This window comes from Dermochelys coriacea, chromosome 8, assembly GCF_009764565.3.
Source record: "Dermochelys coriacea isolate rDerCor1 chromosome 8, rDerCor1.pri.v4, whole genome shotgun sequence".
Lineage (NCBI taxonomy): Eukaryota > Metazoa > Chordata > Testudines > Dermochelyidae > Dermochelys > Dermochelys coriacea.
In genome coordinates, this window is record NC_050075.1 from 98,821,834 (window position 1) to 98,836,581 (window position 14,748).

Here is a 14,748-nt window from a genome sequence, read left to right on the forward strand (position 1 = left end):
ATGCATCCGATGAAGTGAGCTGTAGCTCACGAAAGCTTATGCTCTAATAAATTTGTTAGTCTCTAAGGTGCCACAAGTACTCCTTTTCTTTTTGCGAATACAAACTAATACAGCTGCTACTCTGAAAACCGACTGACTGGCAGATTTCTTGCTTCTGATGTACTTTGAAAAATTGTGGTGCTGGTTTTTGTGTCTTTGCTAGTTGCTCTTCAAATTCTTTTTTACCCTGCCTAATTATACGTTTACTCTTCATTTTCCAGAGTTTATGCCCCTTTCTATTTTCCTCAGTAGGATTTCACTTCCAATTTTTAAAGGGTGCCTGTTTGCAGGGAAAAACCTCTTCTACTCTGTTGTTTAGCCACGGCGGCTCTTTTTTGGTCCTCTTGCTATTTTTTTAATTTGGGGTATACATTTAATTTGAGCCTCTCTTATGGGTGTTTTTGAAAAGTTTCCGTGCAGCTTTCAGGCATTCCACTCTTGTGACTACTCCTTTTAATTGCTGTTTAACTAGCTTCCTTATTTTTGTGTAGTTCCCCTTTTTGAAGTTAAAGGCTACGGTGGTTGGCTTCTTTGCTATTCACCCCTGCCCCCCCCCACACACGCACACACATGATGTTAAATTTAATTACATTATAGTTGCCATTACTGACTGCTTCAGCTATATTGACTTCTTAGATCACAACCTGTGCATCATTTAGGATTAAATCAAGAATTGCTTCTCCCCTTGTGGGTTCCAGGACTAGGTGCTCCAAGAAGCAGTCATTAATGGTGTCTAGAAATTTTCTCTCTGCATCCAGTCCTGAGGTGACATGTATCCAGTCAGTATGGGGATAATTAAATCTCTCATTATAATTATTCTTTTCAATTTTTATAACCTCTTTACTCTCCCTGAGCATGTCACACTTACGGTCACCATTCTGGTCAGAAGGCTGGTAGTATATTCTTACTCTTGTATTATTATTCAAGCATAGAATCTCTATGGATAGCAATTCCATGGTACACTTTGATTAATTTAAGATGACTTTTTTTGACTCTGTTCTCTTTCACACACAGCACCAGTTTTCAAACCCACACCTCATGAACTCTCCCATGCCCTAGTTCTGCTACTGCTGTTACCTCCACTTTCCTACTTGTCAAGTAAGAGGGAGAAATAAAAGCCAGGGGGGCCACTGCTTCCTTGGTGAACAGAACCTTACTCTTCTGCCCTATTTAATTTAATGGCCCTGACCTTTGAAGGGGGAAGGGATAATGGGGGCGCAGGGAATTAAACAGTGCCCGAGCTGCACACTACAGACCAAGACCTAACATCGAGCAAGCAAGTTTAATGCTGCATTATTAATTTGGCAGCAGACTGCACCTAACTTGCAGGGCGCTCGTGAAACCCGCCCTGTGCACCATTGTGCTGTTCCAGTCAGCTGGGCTCCTCCTTCACGACTACCTTCTGGGAACCGCCAAGTCAGCGCTCTGCCCTGGCGGGCTTCCCCTGGGCCCGGCCTGCACCCTGGTTTCTGTGGTGCGGGTGCAAACCGGTGCGTGCACCCTCCCGGGGCTCTCCTGGCGGGAAGGGTTTCCCCTCGACAGCAGCAAGCCGCAAGCCGGGCCCTCTTAAGACCCAGCGATGCGAACTGCTGCAGCTGGGAGCAGGAGCTGCCGCTAACCTGTAGGAGCAGAGCGGCCCGGCCCAGGGGAGAGCCCGACCTGAGGCCGCCGCCTGCTTTGGCTGGGTCCCACCGTGAGACGCCTGCTGCATCAGCCCAAGCCTTGCCCGCTTCTGGAGCACAGCCGGCCTCTCCCGCTGCTTCCAGGGCTTCCGAGCCGCCCGGAGACCCAGCCACAGGAAAAGCGACCCCAGGTCTGCGCCATGGCGGGGACCCACTGCCCTGGAGTGCCAGGGGTGCGCAGCTGGGCTGGGGGATCTAGAGACGCTGGGCCCATGGGCCAGGCCACAGCTGTGTCACCTGGACTCCTGGCCTTGTGTCTCAGAAGGCAAAGCTAGTCCGGGGCGTGGGCACCTTGCTGGGCTTGTTCTTGTAGCTTGTGCGCGACAGGTAGCTACATACATCCACCCCCAATCCATGGAAACACCTAGTGCTGCCTCGGGGGAGAAAGATACTGTGTTGTCCTCAACGTTTTAAAGCGTTTTCAGTCCTGATTTTCCATCAAATGCATCCAATGAAGTGAGCTGTAGCTCACGAAAGCTTATGCTCAAATAAATTTGTTAGTCTCTAAGGTGCCACAAGTCCTCCTTTTCTTTTTGCGAATACAGACTAACACGGCTGCTACTCTGAAACCAGTCCTGATTTTGAAAACCATTGTAATGCCCTTGTGGCTTGATGGCACCTGCTAGCCATTCCGGTTTTCTCTTTTGTAAAGGAAACCTGTGCCATATAGTTATTTAATTTTGAAGGTAGGTTACGGTATCTTAAGGTCAGGCGAAATGGAGACGGTGTATTAGATGGATGAACAATCCTTGTTTATTCCCAGTTGATGTTGTATTCTTATATTTTGACATCTAGATCCTGCTCCCTCAAAGAACACAGATTTGAGATCAGATGTGTTTTCTGCTCTTGAGCTGGCCTGAGATGCCATCAGTTTAAATAATAATAAAAACTCAATGAGATGAGGAGTCCCTATTTTGGGCTAACAAGGAAATCAAGCTGACGTGATCTTTCACTTGTTTTAACTCAGTTTAAGAACTCTGATGCCTTTTAAGCTGCTTGATCTAATTACTCCAGCAGGGATATGGGAGTCAGATCCTAGGGTTTATTTCCACCTGGCATGCTGATTTTTGTCAACTTTGAGCAAGTTCTTCACTCTCCCAGTCTGTAAAAGGTGCTATGTCAGTACAAAGTGTTTATCATCTGCTCGTTTTTGTTTTGCTCTAATGAGGTTTTTCTGTGTAGACTAGGGTGACCAGACAGCAAGTGCAAAAAATCGGGATGGGGTGGGGGGTAATAGGAGCCTATATAAGAAAAAGACCTCAAAATCGGGACTGTCCCTATAAAATCGGGACCCCTGGTCACTTTAGCATAGACCATTCAAATAAAGGACTTAGTTAGCCCCGTCCTGCAACAGTTAAGTTAAATTTAACTTGACTCAAGTGAATAGTATAATTAAAATCTGTGGTGGTAGTAACAATGTGTAACTATTTGCAGGATTCAGGCCTTATTTTTGAGCTTTTGTTTGAGAAGATTTGTCATACCTTAGTAGTATAACATTTTCTCTTACTAAAAAGAAAAGGAGGATTTGTGGCACCTTAGAGACTAACAAATTTATTTGAGCATATTTGAGCATTATTTGTAGCTCACGAAAGCTTATGCTCAAATAAATTTGTTAGTCTCTAAGGTGCCACAAGTCCTCCTTTTCTTTTTGCGAATACAGACTAACACGGCTGCTACTCTGAAACCTGTCATTGTCTCCTACAGTTGCACAGTTCAATATTTTATCTCTTTTTTAAAAAAAAAAAGTACATTTAGTGTTGCAGGAGGTAAGATTCAGCCCTCTCACATGCACGCTTCTAAAACCGATTAAATTCTAGTGTGTCTGTGTGGTGCAGGGGGCGATACTTTGATTAGCAAGTGAATCTGTGTTTAAATAATTAGCTAGGATCTGGAATCTTATATGCTCCAGTCTAAAAGTTAGCATTTAACTTATTTACCTCTGAGTTAGTATTTAACTTATTTACCTCTGAGAATAGACTCCCCACATAATATGAAGATTCTTGAAATAAACAATTTGTTATACAATCAAAGTCAATACAATGTAACAAACTTAAAGCTATTGTCCTTCAGTAAATGTGTGTCTGTGTGTGTGTGTGTGTATACATGTCACACACTTGTCTGCTGATCAGTCTGCAGTACATAGTAGCCTAGAATCTGATGTTTTATAAAGTGGTTTCAAAGTGCATCTACAGAGTTGATATATTTTTTTTTACCTTTTTCCACACATGAGTAACTTGCACTGGGCTTAGTAGGATTTATATGTGCAAACTGAGAGAATAATTTCAATACAAGATTTAAATTGATCTAGAAAAACTATGGCAGAAAGTGTTTCCTGGATTTTAGAGCATAAGTATCTGCCATGGAACTTCCATTAATGTTGGTTAGAGTTGCTGGCGAGGACCAAGAGCGACTGAGTGATTAGCAAATTTACACTTCCTATAGAACCATTGTGAGGAGCCAAAAATGCTGAGTGTTTTAGTGTGTTTATAACAGCCTTGCGCAATTCTACTGGCATATTCTCCTTGGACAAGAATTTTTGTAACAGGCTACTAAAATATCGTGGGGTTTTTTTCTTTCTTTTTTCCCCATTTTTAAGGGTAGATGAGTGGATTTTATTGCTGGGCTAATACATTTTCATGATGGTTTTGCAAGGCAAAGCATAATTTTGCATAATGAAGATTGATTAATGTGGTAGTGGCTCAGTGTGGTTGTGACCACATTACACAAGCATTCGTTGGAGAGTAAGTTTTGGACACAAGAAGGAATGTTTATTCAGAAGCATCAGGTAATTTTGTTTACATTTTGGGAGACAAGGAATGATGTGCCAGAAATCACACTGACTCAGCTCTGATGCTTTCAGTATATCCAGTATATTCAACTCTTGTTTCCTTCGTGTAGCTACTGGACCTAACTTTCATACTCTGATCTAACATATGTTAAGTACCCTGGATACTTTGGATTTTCATACTGCAAGTCACTGAAAATTACATAATGTATTATGTCACAGTTGGGGGCACCTGCACATTTATTCACCCTCTAGGGTCTAGCAAGGACACCCAATTTTAGTTTTTTTTGCTCCCCATCTGATACCAGTAGCATGCCAGCAAGAGAAAGATGAAAGGAAGTCCAGGTCCTCTACTTGTCTGTTATTACTAATTAGCCCCTTTTCCCTGATAACATAAGAAGGCTGAGGTGTTTAATGCCTAATTTGCTTCAGTTTTCACTGAAAAGGATAATTGTGAGCAGATACTTAACACAATTAATATTAACAACAAGGGGGAAGGCACGCAAGCTCACAAAGGGAAAGAACAGGTTAAATAATATTTAGTTGTTAGATGTATTCAAGTCAGCAGGTCCTGATGAATTTCATCTTGGCGTACTTTAGGAACTAGCTGAAGCAGTCTCAGAAATATTAGCTATTATTTTGAGAACTCATGGAGCACAGGTAAGGTCCCAGAAGTCCACACATAGTACCTGTCTTTAAAATGGGGAACAAAGAGGACCCGGGGAACTGTACACCAGTCAGCCTACCTTTGATACCTGGAAAGATTCCAGAACAAATTATTAAACTATCAAATTGTAAGTGTCTAAAGGATAATAGGGTTATAAGTAGGGCCCTACCAAATTCATGGTCCATTTTGGTCAATTTCACGGTCACAAGCTCACGGTCACGGTCATGATTTCAGCTATTTAAATCTGAAACTTCACGGTGTTGTAATTGTAGGGGTCCTGACCCAAAAAGGAGTTGTGAGAGGGGTCACAAGGTTATTGTTCGGGGGGGGGGGCGGTGGTACTGCTACATGTACTTATGCGCTGTTGCTGGTTGTGGCACTGCCTTCAGAGCTGGGCAGCTGGAGAGTGGCGGCTGCTGGCTGGGATCCCAGCTCTGAAGGCAGAGCGGCTGCAAGCAAGAGTGCAGAAGTAAGGATGGCATGGAATGGTATTGCCATCCTTACTTCTGCGCTGCTCCCTGCAGAGTTGGGCCCTCGGTCAGCAGCCGTCACTCTCCAGACGCCCAGCTTTGAAGGCAGCAGCACAAAGTAAGGGTGGCATGGTATGGTATTACCACCTTGCTTCCGCTGGTGGGGTGCTGCCTTCAGAGCTGGGCACCCAGCCAACAGCCGCCGTTCTCTGGCCACCCAGTTCTGAAGGCAGAGCAGAAGTAAGGGTAGCAATATCATGACTTCCCTAAAATAACCTTGTGATCCCCCTGCAACTCCCTTTTGGGTCAGGACCCCCCAGTTTGAGAAATGCTGCTCTCCCCATGAAATCTGTATAGTATAGGGTAAAAGCAAACAAAAGACCGGATTTTGTGAGGGGGAGACTAGACTTCAGAGTCCGTGATGCATTTTTCATGGCCATGAATTTGGTAGGGCCCTAGTTATAAGGAATTGCCAATATGGATTTCTCAAGAACAAATTGTACCAAACCAACCTAACTTCCTCCTTTGACAGAGTTACTGGCCTTGAGGATAGAAGGGAAACTGTAGTTGTGTTAAATCTAGATTTTAATAAGGTGTCTGATACAGCCCTACGTGACATTCTCATATGCACACTAGGGAAATATGGTCTAGATTCAATTACCATAAGGTGGGTGTACAACTAGTTAAAAAAACATACTCAAAGAGTAGTTATCAATGGTTCACTGTCAAAGCATCTAGTGAGGTCCTGCAGAGATCTGTCCAGGGTCTGATACTACTCAATATTTTCATTAATGACTTGGATAATGGAGTGGAGAGTATGCTTATACATTTTTGGATGAAACAAAGATAGGAAGGGTTGCAAGCACTTTGGAGAACAGGATTAGAATTCAAAACAAACTTGACAAATTGGAGAATTGGTCTGAATTCAACAAAATGAAATTCAATAAAGGCAAGTGCAAAATACTAACTTGGGAAGCAAAAATTAAATGCACAACTATAAAATGGAGAATAATTGGCTAGAGGGTAGTATTCGAAAAGGATCTGGAGGTTGTAATAGATCACAAATTGAATGAGTCAACACAATGATGCAGTTGTGAGAAAGGTTTATGTCATTCTGGGGTGTATTACACAGGTAGTAGATGTACCGTCTTACTTGGCACTGGTGAAGCCTTAGATTGAGTACTGTGTCCAATTCTGGGTGCCATACTTTAGGAAAGATGTGGACAAACTGGAGTGAGTCCACAGGAGAGCAACAAAAATGATAAAAGATTTAGAAAACCTGACCTGTGAGGAAAGGATAAAAACTGGGCATGTTTAATCTTGAGGAAAAAAGACTGAAGAGTAGCCTCATAAGTTTTCAAATATGTTAAGGGTTGTTATAAAGAGGACAGTGTTCTCTGTCCTTCTGAAGGTAGGACAAGAAGTAATAGGGTTACTCTGCAGCAAGGGAGATTTAGTTAAATATTAGGAAAATCTTTCTGACTCTTATGATATTTAAGCACTGGAATAGACATCCAAGGGAGGTTGTGGAATCCCTGTCATTTGAGGTTTTTAAGAACAGGTCACATAAACGCCTGCCAGGAATGGTTTAGGTATACTTGGTCCAGCCTCAGCATAGGGGGCTGGACTAGATGACCTCTCAAAGTTCCTTCTAGCCCTGCATTTCTTTGATTCTGTGACTTTAAAAAAAAAACAAAACAACCCAAAAACAACTGGTTAAAGGCACAAGCAATCATTCTCAGTGTGTCAGAATATTTTGTATTATTCTTATTTATTTTAGTGCTCTAGAGGTACACAGAACTGTACAGAAACTTATACACAATTAATGTTTTATTTTTCCATTTCCAGAACATCTGATCATTGAGCCATTTATTTTGAAACTTATTTGTACAAATTTAATTGAAAGGGAATTAAAAACATGCTGCTCAATAGGGAACTACAAGAAAATGCAACTAATTGTCACAAAATACACAAACCCCAAAAGAACAAGTATTAAAAACTAACTCCAATGTAAACCAAATTTTACAGATGCACCTGTAAGAAATGTACCTTATCTATGTTATGATCAGCTAATCAATATTTATTCCAAAAAACAATTTATTGTTAGAAAACTTCTAATTTCATCCATCTCAGTCCAAGGAGTTTTGCCTACACAAAGATTGCATCTTTCTAGTGAAAAAGGCCATTGTTGGTTTGAATTAAAGGAAGAGGGAGCTGTTAGAACTTGTTAATCATTAGTGCTGAGTAAATGGTTTACAATGAATAATTTATCCAACATATATAGCTTCTTCCTTATCACAGAATATCCATGAGCAGATTGTAGTTTTCTGGAATGAATTCATTTTATAACAATGCTTGGACTGGATTTTTTTTTCTGTGCATTGATCTTCATCAGTTTGCTGCAAGTGTCTGATATCTGAGCTATTGCTATCTTGTGGTTGGTCAGATAATTCACATGATGATTTCTTTTCCTTGACTGGATGAGCATGCAAGCATTTCTAGTGGGAATAGTCACCCATGTAACATTGCAGTTAGCATTCTGTGAACATTCATGTCAATAAAATCTCAATTGTTCAAATGTTCACAAAAAAGGAACACAAATATGGCATGAGTATTGCTGAAGCAAAGCTATTTAAAAGTAAGTGAATTTATTGTTCTTTCTTTCAAGTGCTTGTCCAGATGTGGCAACAGAATGTAAATAAGTCAGTGGCAGAACCCAGGTCTCAGGGCTTACAATGCAGTTCCCTATCCATTGAATCACACTGCTACATATCACTGTTTTATTTATCCAGAAATCCCATGGACAGCTAGGCCAGAAACCTGGGAAGAATCATTTAGCAGAGTGCTATAATACTGCTTAGATCTTGTGATTTTGTAAATGGATGTGGTAAGTTTTAGAATAGTATGCATCTCCTAGAACGAAGGCTCTCAATCTTTTTCTTTCTGAGGTCCCCCCCATGTTATAAAAACTTCAGGGCCCACCTGTGCCACAACAACTGGTTTTCTGCATATAAAAGCCAGAACTGGCGTTAGGGGGTAGCAAGCAGGGCAGTTGCCTGGGGCCCCATGCCACAGGGGCTCCTGTGAAGCTACATTGCTCAGACTTCAGTTTGAGCCCCAGCTGACCGGGCTCAGGGCCCTGGGCTTCAGTCCCATGCGGTGGGGCTTTGCCTTTCTACCCTGGGCCTCGGCGAGTCTAATGCTAGCTCTGCTTGGCGGCCACCCTGAAACCTGCTCACGGCCTGCCAGGGCGCCCTGGAGCCCTGGTTGAGAACCACAGTCATAGAACAGCTGGCAAAGGGTTCAAATAGATTATTATCCAACTGCTGACCAAGCTCTTCTAAATCCAAGAAGAACTTTATCACACGTGTCTTCAGTAGAGAATAGATAAGGAACATGGGTATCAAATCCTATCATGTTGCCATATTATTATTTATTGTTATAATGTATTGTATTATCATTGCCCCCAGCAGCTCTTGTCATGGACCAAGAGGCCATTATGCTAGTGCTGTATAAAACACAGAACAAAAAGATGTATTAAATGTGGGGCATTGCCAGCTTTCTATGTAGAACCAGAAGGGATATTGGTGTCTTGCAGATGTATTAAATGGTCTCCAGATGTTGGTAGGAACCGGATATGTCAAAAATGATTTTGTTTTATATGCATATTCATTCTTGAATTATTTTTAAGCTTCTAAATTGGCTGAAAAAGGAAAGAGAGTAACTCTTTTAAAACTGTTGTGGAGGCTGATTGTTAATTCTCTCTCCTTTTTGGTGGTCACAAGATGGCTGTTCATATTAGATTATTTCTGATCTGACTCCACTTTCGGTGTGTTTGTAAAATAGAGAAGAAACTCTTCCCAAATGATTGAAAATCATTATGCATTTAGGAAATCAAAAACTAGTCTCTGATTCATACTGGGTTTATGGCACTACAGTATTACTCAAAGCAGTGAGCCATTAAAAAAAAAAAAATCTTTAAATGAAAGAGATGTGCCCTGATATCCCCTATATTGTCTGTGATTGACCAGGGTTATTGTGCTAGAGGCCAGTATTATTGGCAGTGATGGCCATATATATATGGCAGTATTTCTGAGAATTACATGGTGGAGGGGGATCCGTAGTATCACTAATCGCACATACAGTCTTTAGTGGCTTGGGCATCAAAACAAATGGCAACAGTTCTGTTTTGCAGTGGAGATGTTACAACCTACTCATTTTTGCTCAGTCAGTTTTTAAAGGAAACCTGCATCCTTTGGTGGGGTTCACTTTGCTTTGGGGAGAAGCATTTCTCGCCATAGATGAACTGTGAAATACAATTGGAAATAAGTGTTCTTTTTAAATTGCATTGGTCATTTCTGAGCCTCCTGCTAGCTGTGGCCTACTGCTAAATCTCTACAGCAGCAGGAGAAACCAAGATTGCAACAGTATAATGTTCAGGGCTCAGTAATCGGGCAAGTAGGTCACTTTCTGGCAGCACTAGTGAAGGGAATATTTCAAGCGTATTAACTGCTGAGGAAATCAGGTTAAGAGCTACAGTTTTTTTCCCCAGACAATGGAAAGACGTGTGCTCGCTCAAGCTAGTCCATTATCCCAGTGCACATGAGAGTTATATGCCACTTCGCTTACACAGTATAGACATTCTCCTGGGACAATTGAAACTACATGTGCTACATTAACATAGGTTTCAGAGTAGCAGCCGTGTTAGTCTGTATTCGCAAAAAAGAAAAGGAGTACTTGTGGTACCTTAGAGACTAACAAATTTATTTGAGCTTTCGTGAGCTACAGCTCACTTCATCAGATGCAACATAGGTGAAACTTAGTTTAAGGAGAAGAAAGGCCCTAAACAATATGCAGACCAACCCATTTGAAAACCAAACAGTTGGTAGTATAAGCCATATTTTAACTACTCTACAAAATAAGCTCTCCCATCGACATAGTACTGTCTACAGTTGGGGTTAGGTTGGTATAACTCACTCAGGGATGTGGATTTTTCAAATCCGTGACATACTGATGTAAGTTTGTAGTGTAGACCTGGACTAAATTTATGTAACAAAGGGAGGTTGAAGCTGTATTGCCTGGTGCTGGAGAAACTGTGACGAGATTGTTCTGATGGGTTTCTCACTTGTGAATAATTGATCGCTACTCTGAGTCTTTTGCCTTAATACATATTTGTTAGACTCATCTGCTGAGTAAGTGAACCTGACTCCAATAGTGTGGAGAGGCTGCAGTCAGAATTTGGGCCCCATTGTGCTGGTGCCCTACACAGGAAGAGAGGGTCCCTCCCAAAGCGTTATTGAAAGGATTAGTGTTAGGGTATAATTTCAGTATCCTCTTATTCAGGATTTCCTAGCCCAAATATCCAGCCCAACCAACTGGGTTGTGTACTAGGGAGTTTCTTTGGGGGTAAGTAATCCCTCTCCCAGTGCTGTGTTTTGTTGTTGGGGTATATGCCTTGCACCGTGTGTGCAAATGGCCAAGACCTCTGTTTAACATCTTACTCAGAAGATTTCATCTCCAGTAACTTAGTGCCACCCAGTAACATCCCAGGGCACTGATTCAATCCTGACTTGGAGAAAGGAGTACCACCTATGGAAACACCCGTATTCCCGGGGGGAGGAGGAGGTCTCCCATCCAAGTGCTTAGTTTGAGATCAGACTAGATCGGGATCTACAGAATCTCTGGGTAAACCTCATCTGACTGTTTGTCGTGTAATACATTTTCCCCAGTTAAGCTATTCAGGCCTCAAACCTAAATAGACTTCTGCGAATACTGTGGATTTATAGTGAAGCTTGTTGCAGCTGTCTAAAGTATAAAGCACTTACCCCTACATATATAAGGGCTGAAATGATGGAGAGTATTTTTATATGTTAGTATTTAAACTAATTTAACCTGGTTTTTTTAAATTGTTTTAATACTTCTGCATGTTTTGGAGGTAATATTGAAAGGACCACTGTAAAGACTGGGAGGCCCAAATTAGACCTACCCTTTTGTCTGCTTGCAGAAGCAGAAGGTATAATATGATTCTTGGGGTTAAATTCTGGCTCTGTTGAAATCAGTGGGGTGAGGATTTCTCCTTCTGTGTTTAACTTTTTCAAAATACAAGCATCAAGACTTTTTTTCTTGCAGGGGAAGAGAAGACCAATGTCCCAGGATGGAACTGTAATTTTGCAATAACAGATAAGTATGTGTGCAGCATAGCACTCAATAGCAACCTTACAATAATGAATCAGTTTGTACCATACACACAATGGCATGAAAAAATCTGTAAAGAAACAGATTTAAATTTCCCCTTTCCAAAAGAGAATAATTTTTAATCATGAGAAGGACCTTGATTCTGTGTTTGTTTTATCATTTAAAAAATATATCGGAGGACTAATAATTAAACTATTTTCTATGTTGCACCTGTGGACAGTACTGCTGTAGGCACTCAGAGGTTGATATTTAAGCAAAAAGAGCCCAATCAAACCATGTGCTGAGCACTTCTGCAGAGATGCTGAATATTCTCAATTCCCACTGAAGTCAACGGGAATAGAGGGTGCTCAGTACATCACAGGGTGTGTTATAATTATTTTTGTGAAGCACACCTGTAAAGGTCCCCAAGCCAGAGTATGATGATTTCATGAATAAGTAATAAAAACCACAAATGAAAACAATATAAATTGTCCTTCTAAAACCTGCAAACAAATAGAGCAAACAGAAAGGGGATTCTAGGAAAGATGGACAGGAGAAGGTCCTAAATATGGAGGTACTGGTTGTTTTAACTAAAACAAAACCAACCTTAAAAAAGGGGGGTTATGATGTTTGGAAGGGAGGAGTGGAGACAGCTGTATAGAGAGCAAATTGCACCCTCTAGGGGCTAGCTCAGCAAAGGTACTGCTGGCTGTGGTAATGGAATTTGTAAAAGGCAGGTGGTTTTAAAGCACAGATACTTGCCAAGTCAAGGCTTGAGGAAGACATGTCAGAAACAGCAAGAGCCTCCACCATACAAGACCAACAAAGTCAACTTAAAATCAGTTGGAAACTTTATAGGAAGCCAGTTAAAAGGATGCATAATCTTGTCTCAGTTCAAACCAGTGAGCAAAGGTGCCACTTCATTCTAAATAAGCTGCATATAGTAGCTAAGCTCTGCAGGGAGGAATTAAAATAATTGTGCCACACTCTTGACACAGCTTTCCATATGATGGTAAATGTACCAAGAATTTTAACCAGGCACACTAGCTATTATGTAATAATTCACACCTACTTTGTTGCCACAGCACCTAGGCATGAATTATTACACATTCATTAAAGCCCTCAAGTATTCTCTTGACATTTTCTCTGATACATCTGTGTATAATTAGTGTGTTTATGGATACACACACATTTTAATATAATAAAATATAGCATATATACATATATGAATGAAGAAAAATAAGTGTTTTTAAATCAATAACTTTCCTCCATACAAATGTGGCATTAGTAGAAGAGAGAGAACCTATTACTAACTGAGAGGGGGTGATTTTTTCCTATTTTCTATTTATATTCTACATAAATCTGTATTCGCTTTAGGTCTGAGTAGAAACCTAAAGCAGTGGTTCTCAACCTTTCCAGACTACTGTACCCCTTTCAATAGTTGGATTTGTCTTGTGTACCCCCAAGTTTCATCTCACTTAAAAACTACTTGCTTACAAAATCAGATAGAAAAATACAAAAGTGTCACAGAACACTATTACTGAAAAACTGCTTACTTTCTCATTTTGTCTGTATGAAATTTTTAGTTTGTTCTGACTTTGCTAATTCTTTTTTGTAGCCTGTTGTAAAACTAGGCAAATTTCAAGGTGAGTTGATGTACTCCCTGGAAGAACTCTGTGTACCCCCAGAGGTACATGTACCCCTGGTTGAGAACCAGTGACCTAAAGCATGAGAGTGTTCATGTTGTCTTAAATGTTAGCAGCTCTCCCTAGTTGCTAGTATCTTTTCTGAGACTCCTGCACATGGATACTCGAAAAGGGTCTTTTCAGATTGCAATTTCTCCTTTCAGTGTCATGTCTAGGGCAGCAGAAAAAATCCTGGCACCCAGCCCCATGTACCAAATGCTAGATGGCAGAAACTGATACTCTTGTATCTATTGGCTTTAAAGCTTCAATGGGAGGTCCATTTGTTATTTGTAGTACAAATAGGGTCTATAGCAGTAGTTCCCAAACTTTAACAACCCATGAACCCCTTTCACTAAAATGTGAAGTCTCAGGAACCCCCTCCTAAAAATGAATATTTCCAGGGATTTTCTCCCATACCTCAGCATAAATTATAAAAGCAGTGATCTTGGAAATATAAAATTTGTTTTATGACATGCTTAGTACACACTATTTCTTATTATTTATCATTACAGTATTTTTATTACATCATGAAAATGGCAACACTCTTCCAAGATCTCTCTTGTAGCTTGTATGACTTTTAATTAAGCCTGTTATAAGACAAGGCTCCTATCAGAGGCTCCAGTAGAAAAAAGCGGTGCACGGATGAAGTCCCCGTGCACCCCGAGGCCTGGGCAGGGCACCGCTGGAAAAGTCCGGGGGGGGTCGTGGGGGCTGCTGGAAAAGAAGGGGAGGGACCTGGGGGGGCGGCACCGACATGGGGGTGGCACATGACCCTCATCGCCCCCCCCCCCCATACTGGCACTTCTGGCTCCTATGTTTCATCAAGGAGTATCAGATGTGAAACAGCATGAAGGTATTTAAGAAGCCAACTCAGTGTTCCTCCAACACAAGCATTCAGGTCTTGAGCAGTCTAGGCAAACAACGCACGTTACAACAAAGCTTAAACTTGTTCTTCATAATAGTTTAAAAACAACACTAGCAGCCTGTTCAATTTTAAAAACAGCAAAAAAATCCACCTCCCTTTCCATTTCGTATGGATTTTGAAGTTTAAATTTCCTCAGTGTGATAGACATGCTTGCTTTGATCTGTGTAGCTCTTGGAAGTCCAGGGGCTCCGGGCTGCTGGCCCCGTGCTGCCCGGGATCCCTATGGACAGCTCTGTCCACCATTAGGGCATTTTTCCCCGAGAACTTCCTGTAACATTTTGTGAACCCCCAGTGGTTCACGAACCCCAGTTTGGGAACCAC

The 14,748-nt window shown here is 41.3% G+C and overlaps 1 protein-coding gene across 1 annotated transcript in view; it reads left to right on the forward strand.

The window, feature by feature from the left end:
* Positions 1–2,751: 2,751 nt before the first annotated feature.
* The window catches only part of TTC39A (tetratricopeptide repeat domain 39A), an 87,092-nt gene continuing 75,095 nt past the window's right edge, over positions 2,752–14,748 (forward strand). The window contains exon 1 of the mRNA XM_043520248.1: positions 2,752–2,832. The gene's annotated coding sequence lies outside the window, so the exon portion shown is untranslated. The remainder of the gene's footprint in view (positions 2,833–14,748) is intronic.